Source organism: Hemitrygon akajei, chromosome 1 (assembly GCF_048418815.1).
Source record: "Hemitrygon akajei chromosome 1, sHemAka1.3, whole genome shotgun sequence".
Taxonomy (NCBI): domain Eukaryota; kingdom Metazoa; phylum Chordata; class Chondrichthyes; order Myliobatiformes; family Dasyatidae; genus Hemitrygon; species Hemitrygon akajei.
Window position 1 is genome coordinate 129,396,991 of NC_133124.1, and position 13,917 is coordinate 129,410,907.

A 13,917-nucleotide genomic window follows, 5' to 3' on the forward strand; every position below is an offset into this window, starting at 1 on the left:
AGCTCCCATGTCGACTGTTTGTCACCAAACGAGGGTAACAGACCTGTGGCAATTTACATTATCACCGTCTAACAAAGTCTTGCGATTGCAAGTGAAATGTCCAAGATAATCTCCCACGTTATAATGCATCAACTCTGATGCTTCTGAGTAGCGGGTCTGCAGCAGGTCTGCTCCTCCGAACTTGAACCAGCTCCTCTGACATTCAGTCAGGCTCCTCTGATATCCCAATGGGCTCCTCCGATATCCTGCCCAGCTTCCCCGATGTTCTGACTGGCTACTCTGACACGTTGGTAGTCTCCTCCGATATCCCGGCCGGCTCCTTCTCCACCATCGCAGCCTTGACAAGCCCCTTCAACACCTTGGCCAGCTCCTTCGACACTTCAGCTGATTCTGCTCTCGATACCAGTGCAGCTACTCTGATCAACGAGCGGTTCACTGCTGGAGTAAGCTCTGCAGTACCCGACGTTCTTCAAGTAGAATCGTCCTTGCATTGCAAAGAAACAAATTCTACAAAGAGAAAAGCAAGTACCTTTGGTTGTCCATTTTCCTCTGAACTCTCTCATTAACAGTTTATTTCTTGCCCACTGAACAGCTGTTCACTATTTTTTTGTTTTTGTACCATTCTCTGTAAATTCTAGAGACTGTTGTTCATGTAAACCCCAGAGATCAGCATTTTCTGAGATACTCAAACTACTTTGCCTGGCACCAGCAATCATGGTCAAAGTCACTTAGATCACATTTCTTCCCCATTCTGATGTTTAGTCTGAATAACAACTGAACCTCTTGACCATGTCTGCATGCGTTTATGCATTGAGTTGCTGCCACATGATTGGCTGATTAGTTATTTACATTAATGAGCCGGTGTACAGGTGTATCTATTAAACTGGCCACTGAGTGTATTTTCCACTGCAAGTATTTATATTTTATTTTTAAATAAAACACTCCCCCTTTGCATTCACAGAAATAGAAGCATGTATTATGTACATTTGTATTATGAAATTCTTGCACCCAGAATTGTTAACACTACAGGGTGTCATAAGTTCAAATTTAGTTTCAAATTATTTTAACTAATGAGATATAGAAATTTGATAATGTATTTCTAGCCAAATAGAATTAATCATTTCATGATTGGCCATGATTGTGATCATTCCACATTGAAGTTACACTGTAGAAATTGGACCAGTCATTTCTGGTGGGGAATTTAAGCCTACTCTGAGGTGTTGCTGTATTTCTGTCAGACAGCGTCAGTCTTTCTGCAGTGCCATAAAATGATGACTGCTCCCAAGGGATGCCATACTAGAATAAATCTGGTTGAAGATTGGTGGTATTGAGGGGTCGCAGCCTAATGCTGTCATTTGGATTGTCACTCACATTGAACTCAAACTTCTCCTGCAGAACTTTGGAACTTTGAAACTTTGAAATCTACTCTGATCATGGTCAGAGAGCCTAAGAAAAAAAATACTCACATTGAAAGGGCTTATCTACATATAGTCCAGAGGGAAATTCGGTGTTATCTTGACACCTAAGAGGAGTAATATCTCTGCAGTCTCGGATGCTCTCCTGCATTCTCTCACAGATAGTGACATTCTGTGGGTTAACTGACAACCACCAAACCAAACTTGGACTAGTTTGTCTATGAATGCCCAAGTTACTATTATACTCAACTTCCTATCCTCAGAAAAGAGCTGAGGCCTGCGCCAGTCAACTCCAATTATAATGAATGGTAAGGCAGGCATGAGAGACAAGTGGCTGACTCGGGCTCTTAGCTTCTGGTGTTCACTCCTCACAGCTGTGGGTTATAAGTGTCATTTCCAACATCTTGTTGAGCAAATCCATGCTGGAAACCTCACTGATATTATAAGAAAGGGGAATTATTCTTCTTTCCCTTTACTGAAAAAGATAGGACTAAACAATGCATATAATACTAATTACCAATTCAGTAATACCAATTTTTCAAGCCATGATAGACAAACATTGTGGAGTCAATAATTTAATTTGTAGCTCTTTGTAAATTGCAAGGGCTTCCATCCCTTCAACATCAAGGTCTAGTTGACCATAACAATTTGTCATTCTTTGTCAAGTATTGTCAGTGCCAGTTTTGCCAAGACTATTTCATTTTTAAGGGCTCCACTTTTCCAACAATTTTTCCGGTTTTGGAATGAACAATGTCTCAGTGGCTGTTTCTTGTGTGTAAGGGTGACTTTCTCCTTTCCTGTTTCAGATCGCTGCCCATGCTCCATCATCTCCAGCCCAATGAATCTATAACTAAAATTGCAATATCAGCCAGCTGGAATGCCATTTGTCTGATCAAATGAGATTCCATAGAAACAACTCAATGCACATTCAATGGTCCTTGACCTTTCTGTCAATATTTTTGTAGCCTTATTAAATTATGTTCAGAACCTAAGTCATGTATATTTTTGGAAATTTTTGAGGGGTTATGGGATTACATTGAAAGCAACATGTCATGAAAACTGAAAATCATTGTACCTAGACAGCTTTAACTTGCTTAACCAGCAATTAAATATCCTTTCAATTTCCACACATTCAGTGCCTATCATGAATGCCCCTATCTTAATTGCCTCCAGCACCACCCCAAGTAATACATTTCAGGTACCCACCAGTCTCCGTGTAAAAATTTGTCCTGCTCATCACCTTTGACCACCTTAAATGATACCCTCCAGTGTTAGACATTTCAACCCTGGGAAAAAGATACTGACTTCCTACTCTGTCTATGCCTCATATTGTCTTATAATTATCTAACAAATCTCCCCTCAGCCTCCGCCACTCCAGAGAAAACAACCCAAGTTTGTCCACCCTCCCACGATTGCACATACCCCCCACCGCCCCCAAGTCAGGCAGCATCCTAGTAAACAGCTTCTACATCTTCTCCAAAGCCTAAAAATCCTTCCTATAATGGGCAATCAGAAATGAATGCAATTCTCCCGATGTGACCTAACTAGAGTTTTACAAAACTGCAATGTAACTTCCCAACACTTGAACTCATTTCCTCAACTAGTAAAAGCAAGTATGCAATTTGCCTTCTTTACCACCCTGTGGACCTGCATAGCCACTTTTAGGGTGCTATGAATTTGGACACCGAGGTCCATTTGCACATCAACACTGTTGTCAGTCTTGCCATTAACAGTTTACTGTCTCTTTACATTTTATTTGCCAATTCACGTTTAGCAGGGTAAATCTCAATCTGCTATTTCTTTGCCCATATCTGCAAAAGGCCTATATACTACTGTATCCTTTGCCAGTCTTCCAGTAATAGTAGTGCGATCACTCAAGTCGAGTTTTATGTTTTCCTGATGGTTTGTCTATTGGTAGGTCCTCAGGTGATTGTAGAGGCGGATTTGGGATCCACATGTTCTGGTGTACTGTGCGCAGAGTGAGTGGTGGCTGTGTTTTACAGTCTCTTGCCATTTGATCTTTGCAGCACAACTGAGATAGCTCTCATGTAGATCAGCTCCCTCTTGAACAGATTTCTTCCAGGTTTATCTATTAAGTGAAATGCCTTCCCAGTTTTTAGATGTAATGTTGAATTTCTTCAGGCTAATTTTAATGTTTTAAAAGCTGAGGATAAGTGTCAGTTGAAAGAAAGCATGAACATATTTTGACAGTGAATTTTTGTCATGCTATGGAAGAACTGATCGATGGTGTAAAATTGAATGGAATGTTTTGAAACAAAAGCTTTCAATCTTTAAACCTGGATCAAAAATATATGTATTGTTTACCAAAGTATTTATGATGAATGGACCCTACTGTAACGTAGATGGTTACTGAAGCGTATTTGTATTTTTCACATTCTCTGAGACTCTGACTCCTCGCCACCAGGCTTTGGAGCCTGGTATGTGAGCCTGGTGTGTATGTGAGTTCTTGTGCCATTGCTGCAGATGCAACATTCTCCATCTCTCTCAAAGTCTTATTCATACACTAAAATTACTTAATGCATTGTTAATCATAAGTTGGAACAATTTGATACATACTGGGAAAAATGGTTTAATCAAAGGCCTGATTTTATTCTCACAAATCAATGAATATGTTGTAAAAAAAAAGATCATTCCCTACTTGTACATAGTTTTCTCTTTTTGCTTGTTCTTTCTTTCCTCTCTTTTCTATAAGTGTATACCTCAGATAAATATTAAGTGGAGATTTTTGGCCAAAATGACATTTCAATAAAAAATAAATTACAAAAAAGATTGTTTAATGCAACATTCTAACCTTGATTTGCAACTTAGCTATTTCTTTTTCTCTCTCTTTCATACCAATTGAAAGGGCATGACATGAGCCCATTAAGGTGATGTATAGAGGTTTTGCTGGCTGCTTGCTCTGCAAAACCAACCCTCTCCTTGGCATTATGGGGTCTGCAAAGAAAAAGCCATCAGGAATGGGTGCCATTGCTATTACAAAGGAAAAAATGCCAGCCAAACTCAAAGGTCTTAAGGTGGATAAGTCACCTGAAGCAGATGGTCTACATCGGAGAGTCCTAAGAAAGGCTGCTGAAGAAATAATGGATGCATTGATCGTGATCTTTCAAGAATCATTTGATTCTGCCATGGTCCCGGAGGAGTAGAGGATTGCAAATGTCACTTCACTCTTTAAGGCAAAAGAAAGGAAATTAGGCCAGTTAGCCTAATCTCAGTGTTTGGGAAAGTGTTGGAGTCTGTTATTAAGGATGAGGTTTTAGGATACTTGGAGACTAATGATAAAATAAGACAATGTCAGCATGGTTTCTGTAATGGGAAATCCTGCCTGACAAATCTCTTAGAGTTCTATGAGGAAGTAACAAGCAGTATGGGCAAAGAGGCAGTAGGTGTCACTTACTTAGATTTTCAGAAGCCATTTGATAAGGTGCCGCACCTTAAAAAGGTTGCTTAAAAAGATAAAATCCTATGGCATTACAGGAAAGACACTGGCATGGATAGAGGAATGGTTTACAGGCAGGAAGCAGTGAGTGGGAATAAAAGGGGCCTTTTCTGGTTGGCTGCCAGTGACTAGGGGTTTCTTCAGGGGCCAGTATTGGGGATGCTACTTAACACATTGTTTGTCAATGATTTAGATAATGGAGTTAATGGCTTTGTGCAAAGTTTGCAGATGATATGAAGGTAGGTGGAGAGGTGGGTAGTGCTGAGGAAGCAATGTGATTTCAGCAGGACTTAGAAATGTTGGAGGAATGGGCAAAAAAGCAGCAGAAGGAATACAGTGTTGGGAAATGTATGATAATGCATTTTGGTAAAAGGAACAATAGTGCAGATTATTAACTAAATGGGGAGAAGGTTCAAACATTAGAGGTGCAGAGGGACTTAGAAGTCCTCGAGCAAGACTCCCAGAAGGTTAATCTACAGGTTGAGTCTGCAGTAAATAAGGCAAATGCAAGGTTGGCATTTATTTCAAGGGGAATAGAATATAACAGCAAGGAGATAATGCTGAACATATGAGGAGCGTTTGGCAGCTTTGGGCCTGTACTCACTGGAATTTAGAACAATGCGGGGAATCTCAGTGAAACCTACTAAATGTTGGGAGGATAAACTGAATGTGGAGAGGATGTTTCCTATGGTGGGGGTATCCAGAAATAGAGGGTAGAGCATCAAAATTGAGGGGTGACCTTTTAGAATAGAGGTAAGGAGGATTTTTTTTTTTTAGCCAAAGAGTAGTGAATCTATGGAATGCTCAGCCACAGTCTATGTTGGCGTCCAAGAGCAGCTTAACACCAGTGGAACAGCTTGACTACAGAGTCCTTGTACAGCTTTGTCAAGCAAATACCATTGGTACAAGCGAAGAGGGAAGAACAGGGCAGCAGATGGTGCAATATAGGAGAAAGCTTAACGGCATTCACAGCAGATCTCTGCCACTGTGTTCAGCATAGACACCTCCAGTTTCCCCCTGCAGCCCAGGATCAGCTTGCCTACCATGCCTTTTCAAAGGCACTGACGCCAGAGTGAAATCACCATCATCACTGGAGGAGGTGCTGGCAGAGGTGGAGAGGGCAGAAGCAATTTTAGACCTCAAGGCATCGCTGAGACCTCCAGCAGAATCCCTCTGTTGCTTTCTCTCCAGGTAGGCCGTTTGGGTAAAGAGCACGGCTTATATGTGGACTGCGTGGTGGAGTGCCTTAGATGCTGTGCGTTGGTGGACACATGATCAACCATCACCATCATCCATCCGGGAGTCCTCCCCAACATGAACGAGCCCTCCCCGACTGTGTGGACAAAAACCGTCCAGCTGGCTACATCACTGGTGTGTGCAACGATGAGAGGGAAGAGGAGCCTGTGCCTCACAGTGGGGAAAAGCACTGTGGAGCATGAGGCATGGATAGCTGACAAGTGCGAGTCCTGAGTCCTGCATCATTGTCCTGGACTTGCTGTTCCACTGGGGAGCCCGTGTGGCTGTTCCGAGTTGGCCACACTCTACCTCAGTGCTGAGACCATGGCTCTCCTGCAGGGCAGCTCCAGGAAGCAGACCAGGTGGGCATGACAACAGCCACCACCAGTTTCCCCGGCGTGGCACATCGTGCCCTGTCATCAGCAGCTACATTGGTGCAGGGCGACATCGGCAGTACTACTGCAGTGCCCTCCCGAGACACTGTCGTCCACCAGTTTGGACCAGGACCAGCGGCAGCAGCCGAAGCTGCTCCTGGACCAGCACATCAACATCTTCACAGCCAGGGACGAGGATGGCAGGCACACAGGGGTGGTCAAACACATCAACACCAGAGATGACAACCCATCCACCCGTGGGCTCATCCCCTAGCCCTCACCAAAAGCCAGGCAGCAGAGCAGCGGATCAAAGAGATGGCAGCAGTTGGCATCATTGACCCCTCCGACAGCCCCTGGGCAGCTCCAGTGATGTTGGTCAGGACGAAAGACGGGACATGGAGGTCCTGCATAGACTACAACCATCTCAATGCCATGATCCAGACCCACTGCCCTGAATTGACGATGCCCTGGACTACATTGCTGGTTCAACCTGGTTCTGCTCTCTCAATCTCCACAGTGGTATCTGGCAGGTCGAACTGGGTGCAGAGTCCCTTCCCAAGACTGCCTTCAGCATTGGTCAAGGGCTGTGGCACTTCCGCGTGATGTCGTTTGGTCTGTGTAATCCCCCGGCCACGTTGGAGAGACTGATGGAGAGCACGCTGGCTCACATTCCATGGAGTCACTGCGTCATCTACTTGAATGATGTTCAGGAGCACACTTCCATTTTTGATGATGTTCTGCTGAACCTGGAAGTGGATTTTGCTGCCGTCCACCAGGCGAACCTGTGGCTCAACCGCGCAAAGTGCTGCCCACTGCGTCGCCAGACGAAGTTCCTGGGAAACATGGTGAGTGCAGAAGGAGTGGTGATGGACCCTGAGAAGGTGACGCCGGTCAGGGAATGGCCCAACCCTCATGATATCTCTGAGCTTCACAGCTTCCTGGGGCTGACTATTTCACCATCGCCAGTTCCCTGCACCACCTCACCGAAGAAGGAAAGCCCTTCGCCTGGATTGACACCTACGCGTCCACCTTCGAACAGCTTCGAACTGTGCTCACACAGATCCCAGTGCTGGTGTACTCTGATCTAACATGCCCCTTCATTGTTGATACAGATGCCAGCAATGGAGGGGGGAGAGGGCTTGGTGCTGTGCTCTGACAGAAGGCGGTTTCAAGGAGAACTGTGCATACTTCAGCTGCACCCTGATCTGCCCTGAACGAAACTGTTGTGTCACCTGCCAGCAGCTCTTGGCCATGGTCCAGGCCCTCCACCACTTCTTCGGCTGGTGGATCCTGCTTCATATGGACCATGCGTCACTGATATGGCCGTTGAGCTTCTGAGGTCCCGAGGGGCAGCCTGTGCGGTGGTCGGAGGCTCTCCAGGACTACGATTTCGAGATGCAGCACCATAAGGCACCACAGCAACGCTGACGCTCTCTCTCACCGTCCCTGTGAGGCCACCGAGCGTCGCTACTGTCGCTGTCTCGAGGAGTAGAGCCAGGAGCAAGTGGCGGTGGCAGCCACAGGAGACCTCCCCACCGTGGGCCAGCAGCAGCTGCGCAGTGAGCAGGTGAGTGAGCCTGTGCTGCCCTGGGGTGAGCGGATGGCTGAGCACGGGACGGCGGCCAGGGAGGGGGTGGTCTCTGCCCTGGATCCAGAAACCTGTGCTATCATGCTGGAGGAGTGTGCCGGTTGCTGATCCAGTGTTTGTAGTTGCCTGACGGTGACAGACATCTCCGACAGCCGGTGGCTCTTTGGGGGCTCCACGCCATGGTGCCGCGGTCAGTGCACTGGCTGGTCAGGGCTGGACATTTTGGGGTTGCAAAGACACTGGGCAAGCGGTGCGGACACTTCATTTGGCCTGTGTGCAGGAAGGATGTGGAGCTGGCTGTGCAGTGCTGCAACACTTGCACGTCCCAGAAGGGCAGTGAAGGCTGTCAGTGTAGGATGCCGATGCAGCACTACCTGGTGCTGGCCCCAATGGAGTGCATCGGAGTGAACGTCCTGCGTGCCTTCCCCTGCACTGACACAGGGATCCACTGGGTCCTCGTGGCCATGGATTACTTCAGAAAGTGGCCTGAGGTGTATGCAGTCCCAGACAAGACCACCACCACGGAGAGACTCGTGGAACAGTTCTGCCACTTCGGTACCCTTGAGGAACTCCAGAGTGACCAGGGGAACAACATTGAGGTGCAGGTGTTTAGCAAAGTCTGAAAGAGTCTGGGAATCACTGAAATGTGGACCACCCCCGTTTGCCCACAAAGTGATGGGCTGGTGGAGCGCTTTAACTGTACCCTGGTCATTCTCTTTAGCCAGCACCAGTGCAATTAGGATTGCCAGCTTCCCCTAGTATTATGGGTATTATGGACAGCTGTTCAGCAAAGTGCCAGGTGTATGCCAGATGTGTCATGTTCAGGCGTGAGTTGTGCACCCCAGTGGATCTGGTGGTTAGCCCCCGCTCCCGAGACCAGAGATTCCTGGGGATGCCAGCTAGGAGTACCTGCAGCACCTCAGCCTCTGGCTGTTCATAACGCAGCTCAGCAGAATCAAAGCACAGCCGGCAGGCACCAGAAACGAGCTCATGACGCCCGCAGCCAGGGTCAGGACTTGACTGGGGGAGACCAAGCATGGCACTACTGCCCCTCCAGGAAGAAGGAACTATCCCCCAAGCTGGGAAGCCTCTGGATGGGGCTGGGAGAGGTGCTGGACTGCATCTCCAACGCTATATGTCAGGTGCAGTTGCCTGAGTGTCAGAAGGCAGTCGGGCTGCACCGGGACAGTCGGGCACCATATCAGCCCTTGGCCACCACTGGCCCAATGAGGCTGAAGGAAGGAATTAACACTCTGAGTGCCCTGCTTCTTGCCTCACTAAACAGTGCATCCCCTGGAGTGGCTCCAGAAAACCCCTGGCACCATAGGTGGCAGCGACGACCATCACAGGGACTTTGTTATGGTCCCTGGGGTGCTGAGGATGGCTGATCCCTCAGATAGGGGCAGTGTGACACTCCAGCGGTGATGAAAAGCCCACCCCTACAACATTTCTAATGACCAGTACTCTTTATGGTTTTTGTGTTATAATGCTTTTTGTGGGATTATGGTGGAAAGTTTCAATTCATTTATTGCTACATTGTAGCTTAGGTTATACAGTTATTCAGTTGTGTATTTGTGGGTCACCCTAAGTGTAACCAGGGTGTGTGATGGTCATAGCCCCCCGTCCGTATGAGACTGAGCTGTTCTCTCTCCAGGTCATGGCGCAGGGCCTGTTTCTGTGTTTATCACAATAAAACTCTTGTTGAGTTTAAAGAGTGTTCTCGTCTGTCATCATGGACCAAATGCTGACCATAGTACTTTCAATCTGAGCTACTGTTCTGGAGGTCTGTGTCGGTGCTTGAATGGGTGGGAGGTAGGAATGAGACTTGTTTTGCTGTTGGTGTTTTGATGATTTTTGTGTTTTGTTTTGTTGAGCTCTGCGTTGTTCTGCCGAGGATTGTGGGCGTGCCTTGATAGCGCCAGAATGTGTGGTGGCACTTGTAGGCTGCCTCCTGACACATCTGTAGGTTGTGTTGGTTGTTGCCGCAAATGAGGCATTTCACTTGGGTGTTTCGATGTACGTGCGGAAAATAAAAAGAATTGGAAACTGAATCCAATTGTATGTATTTTATATTGAAATGTACGTATAATTTCTGACTGATATTTTATTTAATTGGTTTATGCAAATCACCTTCTGTCCCTGTCAACTTTTCCAGTTTATCTCCAAGGGGAATGAACTGTTCGTTGCTGAGTAATCCCTTGAGAAATGATGTAAATTATAAATTCAGACTAGACTGAGAGACAGCCCTGAAGGACAGTATTTTGTGAACCATGTTGCAGTCAGCTATCCAGAGTGAGATTGCACTTTACAGTGTGTCAACTAAGATTAGCAAGGCAAATGTTATCCACACGTTCTGAAACATGCCACCTATTACACAATAAACCGGCAAAGGAGATGTAACAAGTTACAATTTCTTTTTCTTTTACCAGCAGCATGATCAAAAGGGTAGATGACTAACGAAATAACGCAGTTCTGAAGTCACAGTGATATGACATCTGCAGGTATCTCCAAACCTATAGCGCACATCCAATGTTCAGGGTTCATTGCAAATATTTTAAGAGATTGAACAGCATTTGTGCATGTTTTTTAACAAAACTTAATTGCTCAGCTATGTACATAACTGACTTATCTATTTGTCAATTCCTTGTCAACAGTATAATTGTCAGCATCTTCAATTCTTCCACTTGTTTTCCTAGAGATACTTAGTGCTTGTAGCATTTTTTGTGCCTCAATTCTTTAATTAACACATTCACCTTCTGCTGTAACCCATCCTCCCTAAACCAAAGCATTGTTTTGGAAATAGTTACAAAAATCCATTTATTAAAATAAATTTGCATGTACTAAAACCCAAAAGCCAAATCCCCTCAAATTTAATTAAAATATCTGCCAATGTAAATCTCACCACATAATTTGAAATCAGTTTTACCATCTGTTTAAAGGAGCATTTATTTTTCAGTAACAAGGTATTTAGCAAGCAATCTCCCATTTGTTTACAAACAAATGAACGACAAATGACATAAATTGAATTCTATTAATGTGTGTCATGTTGAAAATTCTGAATGACATTTCTCCTAATGCATGCAAAAGATAGACTCACAGGAGACCTTTTATAAAGTCAGTAGCCCTTTGGATGTAATTGGCTTAATAAAATCTCGTCTGTAACACACACATGGGATAGAGCATTATGGTCAATGAGGAAGACTTCATCCATAAAACTGAGTATAGCATTCATTTTATTAACCTTATTGAGCACCTTCATTCAGTACAAAGTTTAACTGTGCATCTGTTGAAGGAATATTTTGCATATCAAGCTATGGCATTTATATTCATTTCCTTTTGAACTTATTATCTGGTAGTTCACATGTGAAATGATGCTCTGTTCACTCAAAAGTTGAAATTAAATAGGACAAGAAAAATTGTCTCCCTTAACAACATCTTGTGTTTGTAGAGATGAAAAATTAATTTAAAATTTGGTAAATTGCTTGAATGTTTTCCCGGTCAGAGTTTTGTCTGTTTTGACCACTAGAGACATTGTTTGTAGTTTGTTTTGTACAAATATCACTTTCTGTTCGTAAGCTTTTTTTTGATTCATTTCCTGCACCGGTTAATTCAGATTTCGACTTGAAACACACACGGTAGAAAGACATTCATCTCCATCCACTCTTTATTTGCTCTTGAAACAGCAACACCTGTCTTAAGCTTTCTTAATATTGGCAAAAATTTAGTAGATGTTCATCAAAGGAAATATTATGTTTATTGTACAACGCTATTAGGTACCATTGCACCACAAGTTCACTCTAGACCACACATAGTTATAGAATGTTGTATGTGCGTATTACCTTGTTTAAAGCTGATCCTGAGAATAATCAATTATTAGTATATTCAGGTGTGTGGCAATTCTGTATTGAATCTAATACATGTTTTACTTAACTTTTTACAGTTTTAAAACATTTCTCATTAAAAACCCTAATGAAAGCTTCTGGTTTGAGTGATTTTTGAGAAGGTGTTTAACTCCATACCTAGCTTTGTACACAATGCACTGCGAGGGCAGCAAACTGTCACTGAGATTGTTTCCGGTAGTAGACAAGTTATGCACAGCAAGCTCCAAGAACCAGCATCAAAGTCAGAATCAGATTTATTATTGCCCACAGACACTTTATTAGGTAGATATGTAATGCAAATATTTAATCAACCAATCATATGGCAGGAATTCAATTCATAAAAGCATGCAGATATGGTCCAAGGGGTTCAGTTGTTATTCAGACCAAACATTGGAATGGGGCAGAAATGTGATCAAAGTGACTTTGACCATGGAAAGATTGTTCATGCCAGATGGGTCATTTGAGTATCTCAGAAACTGCTGATCTCCTGGAATTTTCACACACAACCATCTCTAGAGTTCATGTGAATGCTGAGAGAAATGAAAATTTTCCCATGAGTGGCAGTTTTGTTGGCAAAAACACCTTGTTAGTGAAAGAGTTCAGAGGGGAATGGCCAGATTGTTTCAAGCTGACACGAAGGCTACAGGAACTCAAATAACCACGCACTACAATAGTGGTGTGCACAAGAGCTCCTCTAAATGCACAACACAGTGAACCTTGAAGTGGATGGGCTACAGCAGCAGAAAGCCACGGCATGCACTCAGTGGCCACTGTGTTAGGTACAGGAGTTTCCATTCCAACATGGCTTCCTCTACTACCAGGATGAAGCCACTCTCAGGCTAAAGGAACAACACCTCACCTTTAGTCTGGATAGTCTCCAACCTGGTGACATGAGCATTGATTTTGTTAAGTTCCGATAATTTCATCCTCCTCAGTCTTCTCTCTTCTGTACTCCTTGTGCTGGCTCTCCTCTTGCCCCTTCTCTTCTCATCTGCCCATCACCTCCCTCTGGTGCTCCTCCTCATTCCCTTTCTCTCATGTCCACTCTCCTGTCCGATCAGATTCCTTCTTCTTCAGCCCTTACCTTTTCCACCTACCACCTCCAGCTTCTCACTTCATCCCCCCTCCCCCACCCATCTACTGTTCCTTCCTCAGAACCTGTTTTTACCAATCATCTTGTACTCTTGTACCCCTTCCATCCCACCCCACCTTCTTATTGTTGGCCTGAAATGCTGACTCTTCATTCCTCTCCATAGATACTGCCTGCTCTGCTAAGCTCCTCCAGCATTTTATGTGTTATTCTCGCTGTCCAGCATCTGCAGAATCACTTGCATTTATGGTTGTCTACTGGTAATTTGTGTGGTTTTAACTGATTTATTTCCAGCAGTATTCTGACTCGCATTGGGAGCTTTTTCTGGTTTTGCCTGCCACCTTGTACTTAAGCTGTTTAAACAAGATGTGCGGACCATTTGCTAATAGTAACTGCACTACATGTCAGAAGAGTAAGCTTTGATTGAAGACTCCGAGACATATGATAGGTTTCCATGCCACCATAAAGCTCATTTGAAAAGAAACAAGTTCTTTAATCAATGCAGCATTCTAGCATATTATGTTAACTATTTCACTTTAATAGAAGCTATTGAGTTGAATTAGGATTCTAATGAACAAGAAACTCCCCAAGTACTTCCACCCACAACTATTACTTTATCATTTCCTGTCAGAGTCAGCTTATGTATGGACACTTATGTACATACAATCAATCTACATATATAATCTGTTTTATGTATTCAATATTTATCATATTTATTAATTATTGTTTTTTAATTCATTTATGGGATGTGGGTGTTGCCAGCTAAGCCAGCATTTATTGCCCATCCCAAGTTGCCCTTGAGAGGATAGTGACGAGCTGCCTTCTTGAACTGCGGCAGTCCCTGAGGTGTAGGTACACCCAGTGCTGTGAGGGAGG